General features: G+C 39.2%; 1 protein-coding gene and 1 non-coding gene across 2 annotated transcripts in view; one reads left to right on the top strand and one right to left on the bottom strand.

Annotated features, from left to right (window-relative positions):
* OPHN1 (oligophrenin 1) overlaps window positions 1–27,535 on the bottom strand; it is a 414,559-nt gene that overhangs the window by 287,990 nt on the left and 99,034 nt on the right. The window lies entirely within an intron of this gene.
* On the top strand, window positions 11,230–11,336 carry LOC119246879 (U6 spliceosomal RNA). The gene has a single exon (XR_005125617.1). It is a non-coding gene; the product is annotated as a U6 spliceosomal RNA (small nuclear RNA).

The raw sequence follows: 27,535 nt of genomic DNA, 5'->3' as shown, positions 1-27,535 counted from the left end.
TTTTTGTCTCATCGATCTATCCATAGTTGATAATGGTGTGTTGAAGTCTCCTACTCCATATGTGCTTTCTCTGATGACTGTTTTCAGAGATGACAATACTTGTCTGATATATTTTGGTGCTCCTTCATTTGGTGAGTATATGTTAATGAGTCTTATTTCTTCTTGAAGTATCGTCCACTTGATCACAATGTGGTGACCGTTGGGGTGTCTTTTTACCTTTTTGAGTTTGAAATCTGTTTTATCTGATATAAGTATTGCTGTTCCTTCCCTCTTTTTTTTTGTCCATTTGCTTGTAGGACTGTTTTCCATCCTTTAACTTGGAGTCTATTTTTATCTTTTGTACTTTAATGTGTTTCCTAGAGACAGCAAAGGTTGGGTTTTGTTTCTTAATCCAGCCTGCCACTGTGTCTTTATATTGAAGAATTTAGTCCATTTAAATTTAGAGTTAATATTGCTATATTAGCATCTGTATTTTCCATTGTTTTTGTCTTTCCTCTGGTTTTATTCATTTATTCTTTTAATAACTTTTTTTTTTGGCCTTGTTTCGCTGTTATTCATCCCTCTGTTGGTTCTGGCTTTAGTACTCCTTGCAGTATTTTTTGGAGTGGGGGTTTAGTCGTAATGTAATTCCAGAGTTTCTGTTTGTCTGGGAAGGTTCTTATTCTTTCTTCATAGAGGAAGGAAAGCTTTACAGGATAGAGTATACTTGGTGGGCATTTGTTGTCCTGGAGTCTGTTGACTATGTCCCTCCACTCTCTCCTTGCCCGTAGTGTTTCTTTGGAGAAGTCTGATTTCAGTCTGATTGGTTTTCCTTTGAATATTATCTGTTTCTTCCCTCTTGTCAGCTTCATTATTTTTTCCTTGTCTTGGATTCTTAGGAGCTTTTCTATTATGTGTCCTGCTGTATTCTTCCTTTCATCATGGAAATTTGGTGTTCTTCTTGCTTCTTGTATGTCTATTTTCAGCTCCTTCTTCATGTTTGGGACATTCTCTTCAATTATTTCCTCGAATATTTTCTCTGTTCCTATGTCTCTCTCCTCTCCTTCTGGAAATCCTATAACTCTTATATTTCCTTTCCTCATGGAGTCAGATAGTTCCCAAATTTGTTCTTTGGTCTTTTAACTTCATACTTCTCTTTCCTTTACTGTTTTGATTCTTTTATTTCTGTGTCTTCAAGAGTAGTTATTCATTCTTCCATTTCATCTATTCTGCTTTCACTGCTTTTCCCAGAGTTCTTCAGTGCCTCCATTAATTCTTTGATCTCCTGCATTTCTTTTACTTCCCTCTTTAGGGACTCAATTTCATTCTTCTGATTGTTTATTATTTTTCCCATGACATTTTTGACTTCCTTCAGATTTTTAATCATGGCAATTTTAAATTCTCCTTCTAGAAGGCTCAGAAGTTCTTCCAAGTCACTGTTATTGCAGTCTATTGGGTAGTTTTCTTTTTGTGGTGTTTCTTTTTCCTGAGGAGTTGCTAGGTTGCATGTAGTTTTTCTTCTCCTGCTGCTGTTTTCCAATTTGCTGTATGTGTTGGGACACTGTGTCACTGGTACTGGCTGGCATCTTATTGGTGTGCTCTTTGTGGGGTTTCGGAAACTGGAGGTCCAAACGTGTCAAACACTGTTATGCCAGAAGTCTAGTGAGGCAGTGTTACTTTTAGTATGTTAATGGTCGCTGTCACAGAATATCTTGTCCTTCTGTGTTTAATTACAAAGGTGCTCTTGAAGTCCAACAAACTTCCCTGGAGGTGGGGCATTTGGATGGCACTCTGGGTTCCAAATCACTGGATCCCCCTCTGTGCTCTGACTTCCTGCCAGGTGGGACCAGGCTTGTGGGGTCCTGTAGCTCACCTCTGACTGTGCAGGGAACCTTCTCCCTCTGGCTCTGCGGGGAGCTTTCTGCAGTTTCAGGCAGTCTTTATTGAAGAGTAGTCCCTATCCTATAATGGCGATGCGGAGATGCACACCCCTGCGTGCCTGGTCTACCCTGGCTGGCCATGGGTGCCCGCTCCCCCTCTGGGCTCAGACTGCTGGCCAGAAGGAGCCTGCGTGGGTGAACTTCCCAGCTCATCTCTGCCCCTCTGGGAGCCTTCTACCGGTTTCAAGCAGTCTTTATTGAAGAAAGGTCCGTGTTCGTGGACACACTCCCCTGCGCGCCTGGTCTGCCCTGGCCTTTGGTGCTGCTCCCCCTCTGGGCTCGGACTGCTGGCCAGAAGGGGCCTGGCATGGGCGAAATTCCCTGGTCACCTCTGGCTCCCCCGGGAGCCTTCTGTCAGTTTCAAGCAGTCTTTATTGAAGAAAGGTCCCTGTTCTAAAATGACGATGTGGAGATGCACTCCCCTGCATGCCCGGTCTGCCCTGGTTGTGCGTGCCTGCTCCCCCTCTGGTCTCGGACTGCTGGCCAGAATGGGCCAGCATGGGCGAACTTCCCAGCTCACCTCTGGCTCCATCGGGAGCCTTCTGCAGGTTTCAAGCATTCAAGCAGTCTTTTTCCTTTATGTTGTTTTTTTTTTTTTTTTAACTTTTGCAATTTTCCCTGATTTTATTTTATTTTATTTTTACTTTTAATTTACTTTTATTATTTTATATAAATTTTATTTTTATATTCCCCATACAATTGCGACCCTCTTATTTTGACCCAAATCCTTCCCCTCCCCGCCCCCCCACCCCACATAGAGTGTCTCTGGCTCATAGTTGTTTGTTGATTTTTATTTTTACTTTCTTATAGTTATTCTTTTTCCTGGTCCCTTATTTAAGTTTTCTAGATTCCTGCTATGAGTGAGACCATCCGGTATTTTTCTTTTTCTTTCTGGCTTTATGTCTTTTAATTGTGATGATTTCACATTCTCTTTGGCAGGCAAATAAGTTCTTCTATGTCATTGTTGAGTTCTTGTGGCTGATTTTTGTTAGTGGCGTATCCTTCCCTTTAGGGTTTGCTTGGTTATCTGTATTTTTCCTTCTCCATGTCATTTGTTTTCTTATTTGTTCTATGCATTGGGACACTGTGCTGCTGGTACTCGCAGGCATCTTTGGGGTGCTCCTTCTGTAATATTGGGAACTGACGGCCAGACTGAGTCTAGCACTGTTATGCCAGACTCCACAAGGATAGTGATATTGTGGATATGCTGATGTGCACTGTCCCTGAAGATCCCCTTCTCCTGAATTTACTCAGTTCCAGAAGAGGATCATGGGATCCCTGGCTTCCAACAATGGCGCTGGTGCCCACAGTTCACCTTGATTGTGGATCTCTCCCTGTCTCTACTCAATTCCAAAATGGGGTGCAGGGCCTGCAGCAGCCTTGCTTGGCATGCACACTATCCTGCTCACCTTTGTTTGTGGAGTCCACCATCTCTCAATTCCAGAGGAGAACCTTGGTATCCCTGGCTTCCAACAATGGCGCAGGGGCTACACTTACCCAATATCTCCTGTTCACCTTGATGGAGGATCTCTCCCTATCTCTACTCAGTTCCAAAATGGGGTGCAGGGCCTGCAGCAGCCATGCTTGGTGTGTGCTATCCTTCTTACCTTCGTTTGCAGAGCCTAGCCTCTCTCAGTTCTAGAGGGCAATTGTGGGATCCCTGATTTACAACAATGCTGGTGCAGGGGCTCACTTTCCTGGTGTCCACTGTTCACCTTGATGGCGGATCTCTCCTATGCCTATCCCTAAATACTGCTTTTGCTATGTTCCATACAATCTGAAAAGTTGTGTCCTCATTGTCATTCTTCAAAAGGTACATTTTAATTTCATCTTTGATCTCCTCATTAATCCAAATATCTTCCAGTGGTGTGGGATTCAATCTCCAGGAAATGGGAATGTTCCTTGCTTTCTGTTCATGGTTGCTTTCTAGTTTGATGCCTTTATGATCAGAGAAAACAGTTGGTATGATTTCAATTTTCATGTATCTGTTTATGTTTGCTTTATAGCTCAGGATGCGATCAATCCTGGAGAATGATCCCTATGCGCTTGAGAAAAATGTGTATACAGATTTTGTGGGGTACAGTGTCCTATAGATGTTTATTAAGGCCATGAATCTAGATAATTATTTAGGGCAATTGTTTCCTAACTTATTTTTTGTCTGCTGATCTGTCCATTGGTGAGTAGTGTGTTGAAATCTCATGCTACATATGTATTTTCTTTAATGTCTGTTTCAGAAATGGTAATAATTGTCTAGTATATTTTGGTGCTACTTATTTGGTGAGTATATAATGATGAACATTAGATATTCCTGGTTTACTGTCCCCTTGATCTTAATGTAGTGACCACTTATGTCTCTTTTTACCTTTTTTTAGTTCAAAGTCTATTTTATCTGATATAAATATGGTTGTTTCTGCCTTCCTTTTGAATCCATTTGCTTGTGGAATTGTTTTACAACACTTTACTTTCAATCTATGTTTAACTTTTGCAGTTAAATGTGTTTCCCAGAAACAGCAGAAGGATTTTTTTTTTTTTAATTCAGCCTGCTACTCTGTGTCTTTTTATTGATGAGTTTAGTTCACTTACATTGAGGGTCATTATTGACACACTAGCCCTAGCCAGATTATTAAGGAAAGAGAAAGACATAAATGGAATCCAAGTTGGGAAAGAAGTAAAACTATCACTATTGCAGATGATATGATAATATACATAGCCTATTTGCAGATGATATGACAATATACATAGAGAACCCTAAAATTTCCACAGAAAAACTAATCAAAATAATGAACCAGTTTAGTAAAGCAGGTTACAAATTCAACACAGAAAAATCAGTAGTCTTCCTATATACAATCTATCTGAACAAAAAGAAATTAAAAAAAATCCCAATGAAAATTGAAAAAAAGTAATTAAATACCTGGCAATAAACATAACAAAAGTATTGAGTGACTTATGCAAAGAAAATTATAAAACATTGTTAAAAGAAATAGAAGAAGTTTGATAGAATTCATTTGTAAATCCATCAGGTCCTGGGCTTTTGTTTTTGGGGAGGTTTTTGATTACCATTTCAATTTCGCTGCTTGTAATTGGTCTGTTTAGGTGTTCTATTTCTTCTTTATCTAGCTTTGTGTGATTGTAGAGTTGTAGGAATTTGTCCATCTCCTCTAGATTGTTGAACTTGTTTCCATATAACTGTTCATAGTAGTTACTGATTATTCTTTTGATTTCTGCTGTGTCCGTTGTGATTTCTCCTCTTTCATTGATGATCCTGTTTATTTGTGCTTTCTCCCTTTTTTCCTTTGCGAGTCTGGCTAGGGGTTTGTCTATTTTATTGATTTTTTCAAAGAACCAGCTCTTGGTTTCATTGATCTTTTGGATTGTTTTTTTTAGTTTCAATTTCATTTATTTCTGCTTTGGTTTTTATTATTTCTTTTCTTCCACTGGTTTTGGGGTTTCTTTGTTGTTCTTTTTCTAGATCTTTGAGCTTCGAGATTAGGTTGTTTCTTTGAGTTCTTTCTTGTTTCTTGATGTGAGCTTCTATTGCTATATATTTTCCTCTTATTACTGCTTTTGCTGCAATTTGCAGCAACATGGATGGCGCTGGAAGGGATCATGCTCAGCAAAATAAGCCAGAAAGAAAAAGAAAAATACCGGATGGTCTCACTCATAGCAGGAATCCAGAAAACTTAAATAAGGGACCAGGAAAATGAATAACTATAAGAAAGTGAAAATCCAAATCAACAAAAAACTATGAACCAGAGACACTTTTTGGGGGATGGGGGGCGGGAGGGGAGGGATTGGGGTCAGAATGGGGGGGTTGCAATTGTATGGGGAATATAAAAATAAAATTTATTATTTAAAAAAATCAACAATGATATAAAATATATATATAAATAAATGAAAAATTTAAAAAAAAGAAAAAGAAAAAAAAAAGAAATAGAAGAAGACACAACAAAATGGAATGGCCTTCCCTGCTCATGGATTGGAAGAATTAACATAATCAACATGGCCTTTCTACTAAAAGCAATTCACACATTAAATGCTATTCCACTTTCAAAGAAATAGAATGTAGCATTCTTCAAAGAAATAGAACAAATAATGATGAAATTCATATGGAGCCACAAAAAACCTCAAATAGACAAAGTTCACCTGACTAAAAGTCAGGAGAATGGAGGTTTCACACTCCCAGACTGCAAACTATACTACAAAGACATAATAATTGAAAACAGTTACTGGAACAAAAACAGACACAGAGACCAATGGAATCTAATTGAAAACCCAGAACAAAAGCCACATATATTGGCAACTAATCTATGATAAAGGAGCAAAGAACATGCAATGAAACAAGGACAGTCTGTTCAATAAATGGTGCTGGTAAAACTGTACCATCACATGTGAAAAAATGAAACTAGACTACTATCTCATACCATATACAAATTATAACCTGCAGACATAAAATATATAGGAGAAAACATAGGCAAAACACTACACAACATATGTCTCAGAAACTCTTTAAAGACTAATTCCCTGAAGCAAAGAAAGTGAAGGAAAAGATAAACAGCTTTTATTACATCAAAATAAAAATTTTCTGTACAAGAAAAGAAACCATAAGCAAAACAAAGAAACAGGGCATTAAGGGGAAGAAGCCAGAGCTGGCAGGAGTTCAGCTGAATACCAAGCATTGCTGATTGATGTTGCTCCTACTTCCCTTGTTCAGGAAATATAGGTAAGGAACCCTGGGAAGATCCAAGGCTGCTGCATATAAGTGGGGTGAGGAAGTGGCAGCTACCCTTAAGGGAGGTGTATCAATAACAATAGAAAGTCATCCTACGAGAGAAAAGGAAACCACTATACCAAAAGTAGGCATTCAGTATATACTGCATGAAATATTATGGGGTTTTTGAATATAATTATTTGTTGTTATCGTCTACAAAGTTCCCACTTAACCCCCATGCTCCTAATAAAAGGAAATACTGACCAAAATAGGTACTTCCACATTTAAAGACCACGTAAGGCTGAGGTGGGGCAAAGCACCTACATTTCTCACAATTTTTCAGGTGAAACTGGTGTTGTGGAACTAGGGGACTACACACAAATATTATTTCTTAAGCTTTAAATATAGGGTTCACAAAAAATAAACAGTAATAAATGTCACAAAATACATACAAGGTCTATATGGACAGTCTCTTTAATAATCAAAATCTCAGTGGGCTAATTTGTAACTGAGTTATTTTACAAAGACAATACTTCCCATCATATTAGCCATTCTGTGATGCCTTGGGCATCAGCTTTTATTATACAATAGACTGTAAATGACTGTCAGCTGATTTCACAAGCATGGAATCATGGGCCAAATGGTATCAATAGGTATTACCTCCATCAGGTGGGTTTTCTTCAGGTAGAAATTCTTTTGTGTGGGACTCTTAACTCTCTACTTTACCCAGAGTAGTTCCCTTGGATCTGTTTTATATAATGGATTTTTGGAGCAATATTTCTTTTGAAACATTTCCAAGCCATGTTTAAGCTAAAACCTTGTAGATCTTCCTTTTCTCATTACATAAGATATGTCTCTCAACCTCTGTATAGAAGTTCAGATATATATGCAATTAGGTGGACATGTTTTCTTCTAATTTTAATATGTAATCTAAAACTCTAAAATTCTTAATGAGACTAGTCCCATTTCATTACCTTTGTGTTTCAAAAAGAAAGCTTTTAGTTTTTCCATTGTGAAAACTGAAATTATATATAACACATACGTGAATGTATAATTAATAGCACAATCATATGGGGGAAAGTCAATACTCTTCCCTCTTTATTCCTCACAGAAATCCATTTTCAGCCATTTTTATTTGTAATCTTCTGATAGTTACTTTCATATTTTAAAAATGTGCTTTCAATACTCCTTGGTTTATCAGCTTCAGAAATATTTCTTCATTTTATGAATGCAGAAGATCATTGCTCATAACTCTCCTCCTCTCATCCCTCCCTTTCCAATAAAAATTGGAATATGATACCATTTCATTTCCTCTGTTGCTTACCATTGTTGTCTTAAATAATATACTTAAACTCTTATTTCATATATTGTCAATTTTTGACTATAGCTTTGCAAGATGAAGATAGTAATACATCAGTCTTTCTTTACCACCTTTTAACCCTTAACTCCGGTTATTTACACCATCACTTTCCATTGCTAGCATAGATAACATTACTATTCTGGTCTACAGCATTAATTAAATCCTGTTGCTTACTATTAGGCACAATTTACAGTGGCAAGTCCAGCATTTAAACCCAATTTTTTTGGCTCTTGCTCCATTAAATTTGAAATTTCTTATATTGAGTTACTGTTATTGTTAATTTCTGTTGGCTAGGATACTCCTCTTCTTTAGCCTTTTCTCCTAATTTCTTGTCTACTAGGCTTAGAGTTGTCAATCTACTCTAGATTCCTGTTTAACAACTTCTATCCCTCTCACCTCTCAATGCATGTAGTGTTTGTGAGTCCTGCCTTATGTGTATGCTTTAGTAATCACTTGGTTAGCAGCAATCTTCCCACCAGCAATCACTTCTCACGATCCTGGAACTTAACCCAACCCCACTCCTCTGCCCAAAGATCAAGGGAGGACAAGGAAGGCTCAGTCCAGCTCTGTTCATGATGGGTCACTCATCCTGTAGTACAGAATGCTGGGAAGTGCATTGGAGAATGCAGAATACTTAGTCATCCCTCATGGACACATGACAGGGAGAGTATTTGTACCCTTTCATTCATAGTTTTTGGTCTTGTCAGAGCTGTACACTGTATGATGTTTTCAGATTTCTTTAAAGGACATCCTTGCCAAAGAGGAATAGCCACTGAATTGTACCATTGTTTGATTTCTGCTAGGAACATGGCTAACATCTGAATCTGTATTGAACCATCTTTTTGGAGAGTTGGAGCTAGTGTGGAAGCTATTATATAGTGTAATCTCACCCAACAAATGGCAAGCAAAAAGGCATAAATGACAAGACATGAGTCTGTCAGTACTGTTACTATTTCTACCTATGAACAGAAATCACAGAATGAACTTTAGGAAAACGTTCTTTGTAGAAGTAGATGGGATTGAAAAAGTACAGAAGATGGGATGTGACATAGGACTGATAGGATAGATGAATCCAAAGGCATTAGTCTTAGCCTTGTATTCCAAAGAGCAATACATGTCCTGGGAAAGATGGAATGAAGCAGCAACATTCAGAATCAACATCTATATTCAACTGAATTGAGATTCCTCACCCCCTCTTTGGGTCACAATTGCTGAAAGAATGCATTAGTAGGAAGAGTCAAGTTGTCAAAGTTTCGAAGAGCTAAGCTATATGACTGTAATCCACAAGTGATTTTCAAGTCAACATCAAGTATTTTATAAGACTTACAATAATTGGAGCCCAGAGGGGGAGGGGGCATCCACGGCTGTGGCAAAACACGCGCGCAGGAAAGTGCATCTCCAACTCGCCATTTTAGAACAGGGACCTTCCTTCAATAAAGACTGCTTGAAACCAGGAGGAAGCTCCCTATGCAGCCAGAGATTAGCTGTGAAGCAACCCAAAGCCAGGCCCCTTCTGGCCAGCAGTCTGAGCCCAGAACTGGTGTGGGCATCCATGGCCAGGGCAGACCACGCATGCAGGAAAGTGCATCTCCAACTCGCCATTTTAGAACAGGGACCTTCCTTCAATAAAGACTGCTTGAAACCAGGAGAAAGCTCCCTGCACAGCCAGAGGTGAGCTGGGAAGCACCTCCAAGCCAGGCCCCTTCTGACCAGCAGAACGAGCCCAAAGAGGGAGTGGGCATCCACAACCTGGGCAGCCAACACGTGCCAGAAAGTGTATCTCCAACTTGACATTTTAGAACTGGGACCTTCCTTCAATAAAGACTGCTAGACACCAAGAGAAAGCGCCCTACGCAACCAGAGGTGGGCTGGGAAGCACCCCCACGCCAGGCCCCTTCTGGCCAACAGTCCTAGTGCAGAGGGGGCGCGGGCATCCACAGCCAGGGCAGAACACATGAGCAGGAAAGTGCTTCGCCAACACACAAATTTAGAATAGGGACCTTCCTTCAATAAAGACTGCTTGAAACTGGGAGAAACTCCCTGTGCAGCCAGACGTGAAGTGAAGGCCCCCACAAGACTGGTCCCACCTGGCAGGGAGTTGGAGCCCAGAGGGGGATCCAGCAATTTGGAGCCCAGAGTACAATCTAGCCTCCCCACCTCCAAGGAAGTCTGTGGGACTTCAAGACAAACCTTTCGAATTAAACAAGCACAGAAGGAGGAGATATTCTGTGACAGTGACCATTAAAACACTCAATGTACTGCTGCCTCACTGGACATCTGACATAACAGAATTTGACTCATTTGGACTGCCAGTTTTAGAAATCCCAGAAAGAGCACACCTAAAAGATGCCAGCCAGTACCAGCGAAACAGTGCCCCGACACATACGACAAATTAGAAAACAGGCAGCAGGGAAAAGAAAAACTACATGCAACCTAGCAACACCTCAGGAAAAAGACACACCACAAAAAGCAAACCACCCACCAGATTGCAACAACAGTGACTTGGGAGAACGTCTGAGCCTTTCAGAAAGAGAATTTAAAATTGCCATGATGAAAAAGCTTACAGTAGTCATTAAGAAAAACAATGCTCAGAAGAAGGAAATTGAGTCCCTAAAGAGGGAAAAGAAGGAAATGCAGATCAAAGGATAAATGGAAGAGCTAAAGAATGCTGGGAAAAGTAGTGATAACAGAGTAGATGAAATGGAAGAACAAAAAAGCACTCTCGAAAACACAGAAATAAAAAGAACCAAACAGGAAAGAAAAGAGAAGTATGAATGAAAAAGAGTGAAGAAAGACTTTGGGAACTATCTGACTCCATGAGGAAAGGAGAAAACACATATGTAGTAGGAGACTACAATACACCACTATCAACAATGGATAGATCAACGAGACAAAAAAAGAGTAAGGACACCAAAGCTGTAAGTAAGGATCTAGAGCTCTTGGGCTTAACAGACATCTATAGAACACTAACACAAAAAAATCTGAGTACACATTATTCTCAAGCACACACAGATCATTCTCCAGGATCAATCACATACTAGGACACAAGACAAACATCAACAGATACGCCAAGATTAAAATCATACCAACCATCTCTCTGACCATGAAGGCATCAAACTAGAAATAAACCATAAAAAAGAAGGCAAGGAACTCTCCTACCTCATGGAGATTGAAACCCACACTACTAGAAGAAACCAATGGACTAATGAGGAGATCAAAGAAGAAATTAAAAATTACTTTGAGTGCTCGCTTCGGCAGCACATATACTAAAATTGGAACAATACAGAGAAGATTAGCATGGCCCCTGCGCAAGGATGACAAGCAAATTCGTGAAGCGTTCCATATTTTTAGAAAATCCAGAAATAAACCCACAGATTTATGGTCAACTAATCTTTGACAAAGGAGCAAAGACTATGCATGGGAGCAAAGAAAGTTTGTTCAATAAATGGTGCTGGGAAAACTGGGTTGCTACATGCAAAAGAATGAAGGTTGACCACTACCTCACACCATACACAAAAATCAACTCAAAATGGATTAAAGAACTAGACATAAGACCTGAAACCATAAAATATATAGAACGAAATATAGGCGAAACACGACGTGATTTGCACATCAAAGACATCTTTACAGACACATCACCCAAAGCAGTGATAGTGAAGGCAAAGATAAACAGCTGGGACTACATCAAATTAAAGAGCTTCTGCACAGCAAAAGAGACAATAACAAAAACAAAGAGAAACCCCACCAACTGGGAGAACATTTTTGCACACAACACTAATGATAAAGGACTGATCACAAAAATCTGCAAAGAGCTGATGAGACTCAACAACAACAAAGAAAATAATCCAGTCAAAAAATGGGCAGAAGAGCTAAAAACAAACTTCTCTGAAGAGGAAATGCAAATGGCAAACAGGCATATGAAAAAATGTTCAACATTACTTGTAATCAGGGAAATGCATATCAAAACTACCATGAGATACCATCTTACACCAGTGAGAATGGCACATATTAAAAAAACGAGCAACAACAAATGCTGGCGAGGGTGTGGAGAAAAAGGAACACTTCTGCACTGTTGGTGGGAGTGCAAACTGGTCCAACCACTATGGAGAGCTGTGTGGAGATTTCTGGACCTACTCAACATAGAGCTTCCATATGATCCAGCAATTCCTCTCCTAGGTATTTACCCAAAGGACACAGAAACATCAATTCCAAAGAGCACCTGCACCCCTATGTTTATAGCAGCACTGTTTACAATAGCTAAGCTTTGGAAACAGCCCAAATGCCCAAAAATAGATGACTGGATCAAGAAGATGTGGTACATATATACCATGGAATATTACTCAAAAAAGATAAACACATGCAATTTGCAGCAACATGGATGACGCTGGAAGGGATCATGCTCAGAGAAATAAGCCAAAAAGTAAAAGAAAAATAACAGATTGTCTCACTCATAGCAGGAATCTAGAAAACTTAAATAAGGGACCAGGAAAATTAATAACTATAAGAAAGTGAAAATCAAAATCAACAAAAAACTATGAACCAGAGACACTTTTTGGGGGGTAGGGGGCGGGAGGGGAGGGATTGGGGTCAGAATGGGGGGGTTGCAATTGTATGGGGAATATAAAAATAAAATTTATTAAAAAAAAAAAAAAGAAAACATAGGGACACCCACCAGGACATCAGCCAGAGCAGGCCCCAGGGACACAGCCCAGCAGCAAGGGAGATGGAAGCAGAGAAACCAGCGGGATGAAGTAAACCAGAAGTTTGTGAATCTAAAAGAAAATCACAGAAGCAAACAAGAGCCTGCGGAATGGTGGATGATAGTTGCCAGCACATGTATCAGGGGTTAATCCCAAATATAAACTGCAGTCAAAACAGGCAGATGGAATCTACCCAATGGACACAAAAACCTTAATTCAAAAGGACACCTGCACCCCTGTGTTTATTGTAGCACTACTTACAAAAGCTAAGCTATGGAATCAAACCAAATGCCCAAAAATAGATGCCTGGATCAAGAGGAGGTGGCACATATACACAATGGAATATTACTCAGCCATTAAAAAAGATAAACTCAGGCCATTTGCAGCAACATGGATGGAGCTGGAAGGGATCATGCTCAGCGAAATAAGCCAGAAGGAAAAGGAAAAATACCAAATGGTTTCACTTATAGGAGGAATGTATGGAACCAATTAAGGGATCAAGAAAAAATAATAACAATAATCGAACAACAAAACCAGCAGGCAACTGTGGGTAGGAGACATTCTGTGATGGAAGGAAGGAAAATGTGTCAGGGCGGGGGGGAGAAGGGCACAAGGGCCTATGGTGATGGTTCGTGGGTGGAGTGGTGGTGGGAATTTTATGGGGACTACACAGTGATGTAAAAGATAGGAATAAAAAATAAATATAAATTAATGAATTTTAAAACGTAAAAAAAAATACTTTGAGTTGAACGGCAAGGAGGACACCAATTTCATAAACATATGGGACACAGCAAAAGCAGTAATAAGAGTAAAATATATAGCAATAGAAGCTCACATCAAGAAACAAGAAAGAACTCAAAGAAACAACCTAATTTCAAAGCTCAAAGAACTACAAAAAGAACAACAAAACCTAAAACCAGCAGAAGAAAAGAAATAATAAAATTCAAATTCAAAGCAGAAATAAATGAAATTGAAACAAAAAAAAAATCCAAAAGATCAATGAAACCAAAAGCTGTTCTTCAAAAAAATAAAATAGAAAAACTCCTAACCAGGCTCACAAAGGAAAAACAGGAGAAAGCACAAATAAATAGGATCACAAATGACAGAGGAGAAATCACAATAGACGCAGCAGAAATCAAATTAATAATCAGAAACAACTATGACTAGCTATATGCAAACAAGTTCAACAATCCAGAAGAGATGGACAAATTCCTACAACGCTACAATCACCCAAAGCTAGATCAAGAAGAAATAGAACACCTAACCAGACCAATTACAAGCATCAAAATTGAAATGGTAATCAAAAACCTCCCCTAAAACTAAATTCCAGGACTTGATGGATTTACAAATCAATTCTACCAAACATTCAGAAATGAATTAATGCCTGTCCTTCACAAACTCTTTCAAAACATTGAGAAGGAAGGGATAATACCAAACACATTCTATGAAGCCAACATTACACTAATACCAAAACCGACAAGGACAACACAAAGAAAAGAAAACTGCAGGCCAATCTCTCTAATGAACACTGATGCAAAAATTCTCAATAAAATTTTAGCTATCAGAATCCAACAATGTATCCATAAGATAATTCACCATGACAAAGTAGGATTCATTCCAGGAACACAAGGATGGTTCAATATCCGAAAATCAATCAATGTTATCCAACACATTAGCAAAAATATAAAAACCATATGATAATATCAATACATGCTGAGAAAGCTTTCAACAAAGTACAACACCCATTTAGATAAAAGCCCTTGAAATTCTCGGTATACAAGGAACATACCTTAATATCATAAAGGCTATATATGACAAGCCCATAGCCAGTATCATTCTCAATGGCAAAAACCTGAAAGTGTTTCCATTAAGATTTGGAACAAGACAAGTATGTCCACTCTCAACACTGCTTTTGAATATAATACTGGAAGTCCTAGCCAGAGCAATAAGACAAGAGAAAGACATACAAGGAATCCAAATAGGCAAGGAAGAATTTTAACTATCACTATTCACAGATGATATGATAATATACATAGAGAACCCAAAATCTCCACAGAAAAACTAATTCAACTAATCAATCAGTTTAGTAAAGTGGCAGGATACAATATCAACATGCAAAAATCAGTAGCCTTCCTATATACAAACAATAAATCTGTAGAAGAAATAAAAAAAAAAAACTATCCCTTTAATTATTGAACAAAAAAAAATCAAATACTTGGGAATAAACCTAACAAAAGAAGTAAAGGACCTATACAAAATAGGGCCTCCCTGGTGGCACAGCAGTTGAGTGCTGGGTTGCAAAGCTGCCCGCAGCCTCTGCAGTGCCAGTTCGATCCCTGGCTGCTGGGCAAAGGTCCCACATGGCACGCAGACCTCTCCTGCCGCCCGCTGCTCCCCTCAGCAGGGTCTTTCGTCAGTCTGCCTGCTCTGCTCTCCCCTCTGGCTCTGGTGAGTTCTCTCACCCTCCTGTGCTTCTGACTGTACTCAGTGCTTGTATAAATAAATAAATAAATCTTACATATATATTAAAAAAAAGGTTTCTAGAATTAAAAAAAAAAATAAGGGGGGTGCAATTGTAAAGGGAATATAACCAAAATGAAAATGCACATTGTGCAAAAATTAAAAATGATGTAAGAATTGTATAAAATAAAATATTAACAAAAAAGACTTACATAATTACAATCTACTATATGTTCGCTGCATTATTATCCATATCCTACAGATGAAAAATCAAGACCCATAATGGACTAATAGCTTGTTCAAGGACACAAAATGATTAACAGATATAGAAGTAGTCTTCAATCAGATAGCTGTTACTTTAAAAATTATAATTTCCACAACACTGCACTCTGAAATCAGCTTTGAAGGGCTGCTATTAAAGGATTTAAAAAAGATCAATAATTCATATCAACAACTGAATGGTTAAACATATTTTGATAAATTCACATTAACAGACATTAGAATGAACAAACTAATTATCATACACTACAACATAGATTAATCTGACAAAAATAAGGTCTACAGGAAAACTAAAAGGCAAATCACAAAACATTACCTACCATATGAGCCCATTTATGTAACTTTCAAAAACAAGCAAAACTAAGTGATAGTATTAGAAGCTAGGAAAGTGTTTACCCCACAATGGTGGCAGTAATGACAAAAAGAGTCACAATTGGGCCCTTAAGGGCCTTGGTAGTGTTTTACTTTTTGATCTGATTGCTGATTATAAGGGACTATTCATTTTGTGAACATTTATTGATATTTGTGCAATGTTTTTCAGAGTATGGGTTATAATTTTTAATTAAAATATTAATATTTTGGGCCTCCCCGGTGGCACAGTGGTTGAGCGCTGGGCTGCAAAGCTGCACGCAGTCTCTGCAGCACCAGTTCAATCCCTGGCCACCGGCGAGGGTCCCACATGGCACGCAGATCTCTCCTGCCACACACGCTGCTCCCCTCAGCAGTGTACTTCGTCAGTCTGCCTGTTCTGCTCCCCACTCTTGCTATGGTGAATTCTCTCACCCTCCTGCACTTCTGACTGTACCCAGTGCTTGCAAAAATAAATAAATAAATCTTTTAAAAATAAATCACCTAAACTGCATTCCTTCTTTAAAAAAATTAATATTTTCTTGTAGCATATCATCCAATGACAGTGTGATGTGTATGTGCACACAGGAGGCAGTGGTTGAAAGAAACTATGTAGATAATCCTTGACTATCTTCATACATGTACCTATCTCCCCTTTTACATATTTTCCTTCCTTTTCTCACATGTATGAAATCCATGAGCAGTATACAGTATTCTTTTCCATAGCATAGTATTTAAACTGTGCACTTCAGAGCCAGATTAAATGGGTTTGCATCCAAGCTCTTCAAGTTATAGATACTGGGCTTTGACTAATCACTTAACTTCTCTGGGTCTTAGTTTCCATATATAAGGTAGGTACTATTATCTACTCCCAAAGAGATGAAAAATAGTACCTACCTTATAGAATTGTTGCAAGGATTAAAAAGAGTTAATATGCATAAAATGCTTAAATGGCTTCTGATATGTAGTAATCATTTTATGTGTTTGCTATTGTGCTTTTCATATTTATAAAAAAGGAGTAATTCTGAATGCATTTCTGTACCTTGCTTTTTCACATACCTGTGTTTTTATATTTAATTCAATTTATTTCATTTTCATTGCTATATAGCATTCCATTGTAAAATATATCATGATTTCCTTAGGCATTCTCTTATTGATTGATTAGCCCATTGCTTACATTTTTATATAGTGCAAATAATGTATCTATAAAAATGTTGTATCTGTATTCTTGTGCATGTTTATCCAAGGTATATACATAGGAATACAATTACTTCTTTGTAAGGTATGCAGATCTTTACTACATAATTTGCCAAACTGATCTCCAAAGTGGTTGTACAATTATTAGAAACGCAGGGTAGAAAACTGAAGATAGAAATTTCACAAAGTCAGAAACCAGAGGTGAAGGTAGAGATGATTAACTAGTCATTAAATAGGTTATGGAAGTTTTCAGGAATTGGAGTTGGGGGCAGAGAGGCTTATGAGTTACAGAAAACCATCCAACCTGACCCCAAAACAATAAATCCACAAAGGAATGAATCCTACCAAAGAAGAGTATATAAGAAAATTCCTTTCTCTGGCTAAAAGCATATCTTGTCCTAAGACTGTCTGCTTGTGTCTATGTGGGTAACTCTGCCCTTTTAAAATTAAGTCCTTGACTGTTTCTGTCTATGTGAATATCTTTTTCATCAATAAAATTGCTGTGTGCTGCTGAATGGGCACTCTGCCAAAATCATCCTCAGGTGGTCCCAAAGAACCCACACTCATCAAATGCCAACATTAATCATCAGTACAGCAGTTTTCTATGTTCTACATGCAAGAGAGGCTAAAGTTAATTCAGAACAATGCAAAGTTTGGCAAATGTTTATTATGTCTCTATGTGTACAGAAGAAAGTTGCCATTTGTAGGAGACAAGTCTACTCTCTTGCAATAACAAAGCAACCCTACTTAATACCAAATGAGATCACATATGTAAATTACCTGGTATACAGTAGACCCCTTTGTTCTTGTTCAAGCAATCTACCAATGTACTGACAAGGCTAATAGGGTCATATCATTGATTAAATCCTTATACACAGTAAACTATTCCTGAAAAAGGCAAAAGTAGCTATATTTTGTTTGAGGAATAGAGAATTAAGAGAGATTGCCATCCTGATTATCATTAATATAAAATGAACTGTACCCCAGAAGGCGGTCACATCTATTTTGTATTTCCTTTGACATTCTTCACTAGGGTAGATGGGAATTGCATCATATAATAGAAAGGCCCGGCATTTTTTTCTTCCCTTCTGCAACCAAAATGTGACATTATCTGCCTCTTTTCTCCACTTCAGTGTCTTTTTTGCTTCAACTACTTGAGAGCATACTTAAAATTACAAGGGTGACCTTGCTCAAATGAGCTACAACTAACAGAGCTTGTAACTCTGCTGCTGATAGCTACTGGCTTCAAAACCACCCGTGGAGAGGATAAAAGATAAAATCTATAAAAATAGATTTTATGAATCAAAGGCACATAAGCTCTTGAATTAGATTGCAATTTTCACATTATGATTGGTTTTGTTTTTTTTTTATTAGAAAATGGCAGATTGTGTGTGTGATGCTTTGACTCACCTGAGGCTACTATACACTTGAAATTTGTCTACTGTGACTAATAAACTGAATTTTAAATTTTATTTAATTTCAATTTATTTAAATTTAAATAGCCAGCTGTGGTTAGAAGCTACCTTGCTGGTCTAATAAGTTTTTAAAAAATGTGGGTGGAAGAAGGCAGAGGAGCTAATATAATATAATTCAGTACTTCTATAAGATTTGGGGTCTATACCAGCAATTAATTCTCACAATACTCTATGAAGAAGATATTGTCCCAGTTTTATAATTGAGGAAATCAAGGAATAGAGGGGATAAAAAAATGTCCAAGATCACACGGGTTTCAAAATGGCGAAGCTAGAATTTAAACCCAGGTCTGCCCGGTCTTTCAAATTGCAAAGTCCATTCCCTTTATCTTATAAGGTATGGGTATAATTTAGTCTTGCAGCTTGGCTCCAGGTACAAACCAGATAAAGAATAAAATTGAATACCTACTAACACAGGTAATCAGAAATTTTTAACTGCTAATTTGCATTAACAAATAGATATTTGAAAGCTCTGATATAATTAAAATACCAAGTGTTTGGTGATAATTTTCTCTACTAGGATGTACAAGAAGAATAATGAATGGCCAGAAACAAAGTAACCTACTGAATCAGTTGACGGTTTTGTTTACTTGCAGCCAAGAAATCATTCCTAACATGGGAATACATCATGTATTAGTCAGACTTCTCTAGGGAAACAAAATTAGTAAGATGTGTGGATGTGTGTGTGTAAATTTGACTCATGTGATTGTGTACTAGCAAACACCATACAAAAGCTGTAGGGCAGGACAGCAGGGTGGAAACCCAGTAAAGAGTTGGTGTTATAGCAGGAATTTGAAGGCATCTCCTCCTCCGGCAATCTCTTAAGTCTTTCAACTGACTAGATGAATCCCACCCCACTTACAAAATGTAATCTGCTTTATTTAAACTCTACTGACTTAATGTAAAGCTCATCTAAAAATTACCTTTATTGCAACATCTAGACTTAATATTTGACTAAATATCTGGATACCATAGCTAAGCCAAGTTGACATATATCTATCACACAACGTAAGTACATTTGTTGTCTATCTAAGAACTCTGGAAGTAGGCAGTTTCAAGTCCCAGTAAGTGACATCCAGATATTCTGATTTTTTTGGACTTTAACTCAAGGTCATAAGATGAATGTTATGCAAAATTATCTATTGCCACATTGTAGGTAAGGGAACAGAAGGTTAAATGACTGATCCAGGAGCATGGTTATGGAAAAGGGATATGATCCTAAGTCACCTGACTCCAAGTAAGATATAATCATGCTTTCCTTCAAAGATATTAATTTATTTATGAAATTTTATACAGCACTCAGCTCTATTTATACCCAAATGACTTACAATCTTATCAGTAAATTTAAAACTGCAAGGAAGGGGATGCCGCTGAAGCCCAAAGTCACGGACTACACTTAAACCTTCCCTGCTTCAGTAATTTCCCTACAGATAGAATCAGATGGACCTGTCTGAATTATAGTTTCCTTATTTGAAAAAAATGAGGGGAATGAGAGACATAGCTTATTTAATTCTAAATTTATATGAATTTTATAAGCCAAGGCTAGAATCAGTAGCTAGCTCTCTATATTGACAGAAATGCAAGAAGTACCTTTTTAACGTAAGCCAGTATCTGTTCAGACAACTTAATTAATAAAACATTTTATTTCCTTGCCTTTTTTTTTTAATCTATTTATACAAGAACCGGAGTACAGGCCACATGCGCGGGAGGGTGAGAGGACTCGCCAGAGACAGATCAGGGAGCAGAACAGGCAGACTGACTAAATACACTGCTGAGGGGAGCAGTGGGAGAGACAGGAGAGGTCTGCCACACCATGTGGGTTTCTCCCCGGCCGGCCTGGATCGAACCCATGCTGCAGAGGCTGCGGACAGCTTCACAGTGCAGCCCTCAACCTCCCGTACCACCAGGGAGGCCCACATTGCCAGTTTTAACCAAAGCAGATATTTAAGAATTCTGTTGTCTAAGTGAAATTATGTTGTCAGTCCCATCATGCGGTGCCCCCTCCTGCGGCAGAACTCAAGTGATAACAATCTGGTCCTTGATGTTCAGCACGGTCAAGGCACCGAGCACGGGGAGGAACACCCGGAACCCCGAGAAGATTACTGCAGAGAACACACCGGACCCTGAGAAGATTGCTGCTGATCGCCATGCTCATAATATGTTTTTCTTTTCCCTGCGTAGCAAAATAGTTACCCATTGTCTGTTTATCTCCTGACTTCTAAGAATGTATCTGGTGATGGTACTATAACTGAACTGTCCTCTGCTGACTTTTCTGGTCATGAGTTGTTCCTTGTTTCATGGAATTATTAAATGAAGTAATTGACAAATTTAAATATAATAGCTAGAAAACTCCCCCCAACAGTCAAGACCTCACTTGGAGTTGTTTATGTGATTGGAAAGCGCTTTTGGCAACCACCCCGAGGTGGTCCTGGAAAGATTGTAGTTAAATACATAATCCCAGAACCCACTGATGAGCCTACATCATATACAGGAATCCACCTGAATGGTGAAAGAATAGTTAATATTGAAGGAAAGAGAATTAGGTGGCGCCCTTAAGTCTCTGAGACAGAATCAAAAGGTCAGGGTCACCATGGAATTCCTATTCATCACAAAATAAAGTTAGTTACTTAAAAATGGTTTTAGCTAGATTCAAAGATTACTGGAATTTAGAGACACGGGAAGAAGTTTTCAGAGAAATCTAGGCACTTGAGTTAGAACTAGCAAAACAGGTTCAGCAATAAAGTAACAATGCTTATACTTCATGTATGGTTAACCACATATGCTTAGCTTCTTGTAATCATTATCTAAAAAATTGTAATTTTATACCTTAATATGCAACACTGCTCACATCTTTTATGAAAGAATAAGACAATATATCTTTTGTGTCAACAGTAATTTTTGCTGAGAAAAATAGATTTTATGTAATCCAATACTGATTAAGAATGTATAAAAATGCATGATGATTTGAGCACATTACAGTCAGATATTCACTCCTGAAGTGTGTCTGTCTGTCATTTATGTGCCGAATCCTTGACCATCCTGCACAGTTTCTCATCCCTGAGTCAGCCTAGCTAATCTACCGCCGCGCTGGTCCGCGGCACCATCAGACACAACAGTCCTCAAGGATGTCCATATTCCAAAGCCATATTTCCTATGAAAAGATTGCTGGCAAACTGGATTGCCCTTATAGTAAGGTATACTCTCCCTAGGATGGCATGTCCAGACATTTTTTTCCCTCTGATTAGTTAAGTGTACAACTTTCGTTTGTGAGAAAGTATTCTTAGCTATTTTGTATGTATACTTCTGCATTTTGGAAAGCAGTTGACATTTAGGCAATTATTATTATTATTTTTTTTTTTTGGTGGGACCCTTGCCGGTGGCCGGGGAATGAACTGGTGCTGCAGAGGCTGCAGGCATCCTCGCAGCCCAGCGCTCAACCAAACACTGTGCCACCAGGGGAGGCCCCAGGCAATTTTTTTTATTTAAATATTTTATTTTATATAATTCTTACATTTTTTTCATCTTTGCACAATGTATGCATTTTCATTTTGGTTATATTCCCCATAAAATCACGACCCCCCCCTTATTTTGACTCTAGTCCTTCCTCTCGACACCCCTCCCTCCCACACACCGCCCCCACCCGGTGTTTCTCTGGTTTATAGTTGCTTGTTGATTTTTTTTCTTTTAAAAACCTTCAGCCCAAACCCAGAATGTCATAGCTAAAAGGAAACATTTCAGCATATTATTTTAAAAGCATTAATGTTCCTCTCCTTGCATGTCAAGTTAAGGTACCAGTTCATCATCATCAACATCATAATTATTGCTATTGCTAATCCTAACAAACATTCAATATGCATTCAATATTTACCACAGATAATCTCTTTCTCTTTTGAGCTTTGCAACAACTCTGTGGATACTGGGACTATTGTAATCTTAATTTTACAAATGAGGAAACTGAGAAGACAGGGAATTAAATAATATTAAATAAGTCAGTATTTGAGTTCAAGGGTAAATTCTTAGGGGGAAATAGTGGTAAATCAATGGTAGATGAGCTCTCTGGTAATATGTATAACAATTTGACTTGGGCTCCAATTTTTAGTCCCTTAACAAATTTACTGTTACCCCAAAATACATTTCTTGGAGGTCCAGAAAACCTTGCATATTGGCTAGCTACAGCAACAAGAATTCTATATAATAACATTCCTCAAAGTGCAGTGAAATAAGACACTGTTGGGCACCATACAGCTGTATCCATGCTCTCCTGACAGGCCCTATTATGGGTGAGTCTACGTTAAGAATATTCTATAGGGCATCCCTCGGTGGTGCAGTGGTTGAGCGCTGGGCTGCGAGGCTGCCCACAGCCTCTGCAGCGCAGGTTCGATACACGGCCGCTGGCGAGGGTCCCACAAAAAAAAAAAAAGAATATGCTACAAACCCCCACCATCACCAGCCTCAACTGGTGAGACCTCAGGCCCACCCTGAGGAGAGAGCCAGAGTGCTCAGGAACCCCGTGACCTTCTACACAAGAAGCTGCCAGCCCCAACCAGGCCAGTAAAAGTCTTGCAAACTTACATGAAATTTTAACAGCCTCAGCCAGAACAGACCAGCAGAGGTCTCATGAACTGCAAGACACAGTCAGCCCCAATCTGGACCACTGAGATCCCAGACCCACTTCATGGAGAGAGCCAAAGTGCCTAGATACCTCACAACCTTCTGCAAGAGAACACTCCAGCCCCCACCCAGACCACAGAGATCTAGTGGTCAAGGCCAATGCCTGCTTTCACCTACAAAGGCCCTGTGACATCCTACAAGATCTACACTAGCACCCACATAGACTGGTGAGAACCAGGACCCGAGTGAGGGAATAAAGCAGAATAGCCAGGAACCCCTCAACCATGTGTGATACCCCACCAGAGACTCAACCACATAGACGCTCACCAGCCTCAGCAGCCCAGACACACACCTGAAAATCCCATGCCCAGGTAATATCAATTGGAGGTAATGCCCACCATCCCCAACAGTCCTGACAACATGTGTTGTGCCCAGGAAAACACCCAAAATTAGAGGGAGAGGTAAATCCATACCCAACAGAAGCCCCATCTATAGCAAAGAAAACCTGAAAATAAACAATGAGGAGAAAAAATACAAAGGGAAAAGCAAGCAATCAGGGGAAGTATAGAAAGAAAATCAAATTCTAGATCCTAACAACAAAATACTGACTTAGAAGAATCTTTTTGCTTGTCAGATGAAGAATTCAAAATTTCCATAATTAAATAAGCCAAAGAACTTTAAAACATATCAGAGATACATGAGAAGATGGAGAAATGGAAAAAAAGTGCTATAAGAAACATAATCAACAAACAAATATAAAGACCAAAACTTTAAATAAGAAAATAAAGGAAAAGCAGAATGCAAAAAGATCAATGGAGGTAAAAAAATTCTGGAGAAAGTCATGGAAATAGAATAAAAGATATGGAAGAATGAATTAGTAATCTCCAAGACACAGATACAATTAGAACCTAGAAAGAAAAAGAGACACAAAGATACAAGAGAGACACAAAGGGGAAAAAAATGGAAAAAAAAAAAAAACACACATTTCCAGAATTACCTGACACGGTGAGGAAAGGAAATATAAGAGACATAGGGGCAACATGGCGGCGAGGAGATGCTGCGAGTAAGATCTCCCATTAAAAAAAAGTACATAGGGAGGAAAATCGGCAGGTCCCAGTGAGAACTGGGACACGGAAGATAAACGGACGACTCCAGCAAACTACCCGAAGAAGAAAGTTGCCATAACAGAGGACCAGAAGGGAGGAAAGCGCAGAACCCTGCTCCCCTCCCCCGCCCAGAGTCGGCACTCTCCGACCGGCAGAGAGGAGGAAAACAACAAACTAAAACGACCAACAAGAACAAACTACGCATCAAGCGGGACTGTGAGTGGAAAGGAACTATTTCAGCCACCACACCCCGTGAACGGGTGCTGTGGAGAACCCTGCAGGATTCGCCGCAGCGGTGAGCCAACAGCTCCGGGCGCCATTAGAGAACAACAAACACACCGGGAGACCTGCACACAGACCGGGCTGCAGGTAAGCTTGCGCGGAAAAGCTGTGCACTTGGCACACTTGAAAAGCAAACTTGGACCGGGATCTCGGCTGCCCAGGTCCCCGCGCCTGCGACCTAGGCTTGCGGGGAGACATGCAGAGGCCCTCACGGGACTGAAAGTCCCTCACTGAGTAAGCAGGAACCAGGCACCCGGGCACGGGAGCTGGGTGCAAAAGGCGCCATTCCCGCACCACTGAACTGGGCTATAGCCCGAGTCCTGGACCTGAGGGCTTTGAACTGAGACCCGGGGCACGAAATTCGGGGCGTGGTTTCTCCACGACGGTGGGGCACAAAGCAGACCCAGCACCCCAAAGCGGTTGAGGTTTACCCTACCATTCTCGCTCTGTTCCCTGTCCCACGGGGGTGGGGGGGTTGAAAAACAGCCCCCCAAGGACAATAGGAGAGATCTCTGGCGCCACCTAGCGACCAGAAAAAAGTCACTAACACCCCATAGAACAGGGAAATTTCTTAAGAATTCTTGAAAAGGGCAGAAGGCTTCTGGAGTACCCAGTGGCCAGCTGGGAAGTTAGCCGACGCCAGGCCCCTTCCAACCAGCAGTCTGAGCCCACTGAGGGAGCAGGCACCCACGTCTGGGGCAGACCGGGCACGCAGAAGAGTGTGCCTGAGACCGGATGTGCAGGGACTGCATCCCCTTCGCCAGTTTAGAACAGGGACATTTCTTAAGTAAAGACTGCCTAAAACCAGCAGAAAGCTCCCCCAGAAGCCAGAGATTGTTCCTGGAGGAGCCAGAGGGGAGCGGAGAAGTTCACCCAAGATGACGGCCAGTCCGAGCAACACAGTGTCCCAATGCATATAACAAATTAGAAAACAGACAGCAGGGAGCAGAAGAACCACACGAACCTAACAACGCCTCAGGAAAAAAGCACACCACAAAAAGAAAAGCACCCTCCAGATTGCAACGACAGTAACGTGGAAGAACTTCTGAGCCTTCCAAAAAGAGAATTTATAATTGCCCTGATTCAAAAAGTGACAGAAGTCATAAAGGAAAACAATGATCAGAAAAAGGAAATTGAGTCCCTAAAGAGGGAAAACAATGGTCAGAAGAATGAAATTGAGTCCCTAAAGAGGGAAAACAATGGTCAGAAGGATAAAATTGAATCCCTAAAGAGGGAAGTAAAAGAAATGCAAGAGATCAAAGAATTAATGGAGGAACTAAAGAACTCTGGAAAAGCAATGAAAGCAGAATAGATGAAATGGAAGAACGAATAAGTACTCTGAAGACACAGAAATAAAAAGAACCAAAACAGAAAAGGAAAGAGAAGTACGAAGGAAAAAGAACAAAGAAAGACTTCGGGAACTATCTGACTCCATGAGGAAAGGAAATATAAGAGTTATAGGAATTCCAGAAGGAGAGGAGAGACATGTAGGAACAGAGAAAATATTCCAGGAGATAATTGAAGAGAACTTCCCAAATGCGAAGAAGGAGCTGAAAAATTGATATACAAGAAGCAAGAAGAAACACCAAACTTCCACGACGAAAGAAAAAGACAGCAAGAACACATAATAGTAAAGCTTCCAAGAATCCAGGACAGGAAAAATAATGAAGCTGACAGAGGGGAAGAAACAGATAACATTCAAAGGAAAACCAATCAGGCTGACATCAGACTTCTCCGAAGAAACACTACGGACAAGGAGAGAGTGGAGGACATAGTCAACAGAATCCAAGAAACAGATGCAACCAAGAATACCTATCCCGCAAAGCTCTCCTTTCTCTATGAAGAAATAATATGGACCATCCAGAAAAAGAGAAACTCCGAATTTCATTACGACTAAACCCCACTCCAAAAATAATACAAGGAATCCTAAAGCCAGAACCTCAAGGGACGAATAACAACGAAAGAAGACCAAAAAAAAAAAAAAGTTATTAAAAGAATAAATAAATAAAATCAAAGGAAAGACAAACACAATGGCAAATACAGATGCTAACATATCAATATTAACTCTAAATGTAAATGGACTAAACTCTTCAATAAAAAGACACAGAGTTGCAGCCTGGATTAAGAAACAAAACCCAACCTTTTGCTGTCTCCAGGAAATACATTTAGCTACAAAAGATAAAAATAGGCTCAAAGTTAAAGGATGGAAAACAATCCTACAAGCAAATGGACCAAAAAAGAAAGCAGGAACAGCTATACTTATATCAGATAAAACAGATTTCAAACTCAAAAAAATAAAAAAAGAGACCCAATGGTCACGACTTATGATCAAGGGGACAATACTTCAAGAAGAAAATAACACTCATTAACATATACTCACCAAACGAAGGAGCACGAAAATATATCAGACAACTGTTGTCCTCTCTGAAAAACAGACATCAGAGAAAACACATACGTAGTGGGAAACTTCAACACACCACTATCAACAATGGATAGATCAACAAGAAAAAAAATAATAAAGAAACTAAAGCTCTAAATAAGGACCTACAGCATTGGGCTTAACAGACATCTATAGAACACTAAACCCAAAAAAAGTGGAGTACACATTTTTCTCATGCGCACATGGATCATTCTCCAGGATCGATCACATACTGGGGCACAAGACAAACATCAACAGATACACCAAGATGGAAATCATACCAACCTTTTTTTTCTGACCATGAAGGCATCAAACTAGAAATAAACCATAAAAAGAAGGCAACGAACTATCCTACCTCATGGAGATTAAAAACCACACTACTGGAAGACAATGGACTAACGAGAGATCAAAGAAGAAATTAAAAAATTCTTTGAATTGAATGACAAGGAGGACACTAATATCCTAAATGTAATGGGATGCAGCAAAAGCAGTAATAAGAGGAAAACATATAGCAATAGAAGCTCACATCAAAAACAAGAAAGAACTCAAAGAAACAACCTAATCTCGAAGCTCAGAGATCTAGAAAAAGAACAACAAAAAAAAACCCAAAACCAGTAGAAGAAAAGAAATAATAAAAACCAAAGCAGAAATAAATGAAATTGAAACTAAAAAAA

Source organism: Talpa occidentalis, unplaced genomic scaffold (assembly GCF_014898055.3).
Source record: "Talpa occidentalis isolate TD23 unplaced genomic scaffold, MPIMG_talOcc4v2.1 talOcc4.15, whole genome shotgun sequence".
Taxonomy (NCBI): domain Eukaryota; kingdom Metazoa; phylum Chordata; class Mammalia; order Eulipotyphla; family Talpidae; genus Talpa; species Talpa occidentalis.
This window is presented reverse-complemented; position numbering and strand designations above follow the sequence as displayed.